Source organism: Cherax quadricarinatus, chromosome 27 (genome assembly GCF_038502225.1).
Source record: "Cherax quadricarinatus isolate ZL_2023a chromosome 27, ASM3850222v1, whole genome shotgun sequence".
NCBI classification, from domain to species: Eukaryota; Metazoa; Arthropoda; class Malacostraca; order Decapoda; family Parastacidae; genus Cherax; species Cherax quadricarinatus.
The window spans coordinates 22928048-22929249 of NC_091318.1; positions in this window are offsets into that span (position 1 = coordinate 22928048).

Sequence of the window (1202 nt, forward strand, 5' to 3'; positions counted from 1 at the left end):
ATTAAAATAAAAAATAAAAATATATATATTAAAAATTTTATAAAAATATATATATATAAAAATAATATAAAATAAAATAAATAAATATAATATAATATATATAAAAATATATAAATATATATATAAATAATAAAATATATATATATAAATATATATATAATATATAAAAAATATATAAAATAATATATATATATAAAAATATATATATAATATATATATAAATATATATATAATATAATATATATATATAAATTATATATAATATAATATATATATATAAATATATAATTAAATATAATATAAAATATATATATAAAATATATATATAAATATATATATATAAATATATATATAATATATATATATAAAATATAATAAATATATATATATAAAATATATATAATATATATATAAAATATATATATAATATATATAAATATATATATAATATATATATATAAATAATATAATATTTTATAAATATATATATAATATAATATAAATATATATATAATATATATATATAAAATATATATATTATATATATAAAATTTTTTATAATATATATATATAAATATATATATAATATATATATATAAATATATATATAATATATATATATAAAATATATATATAATATATATATATATAAATATATATATAATATATATATATAAATATAAAATATAAAATATATATATAAATATATAAATATATATATATAAATATATATATAATATATATATATAAAAATATATAAATATATATAATAAAATATATATAAATATATATATAAATATATTATAATATATATATATATAAATATAAATATATAATAAAATATATATATAAATATATATATAATAAAATATATAAATATATATATAATATATATATATAAAATAATTAAATATATATATATTTTAAATATATATATATATATATAAATAATATATAATAAAAATATATATAAATATATATAAAATATATATATAAAAAATATATAAAAATAATATATATATATAAATATATATATAATATATATATAAAATATAATATAATATATATATATAAAATATATATAATATATAATATAATATATATATAATATATATATATAATATATATATAATATATATATATAAATATATATATAATATATATATATAAATATATATATATATATATATATAAATATATAT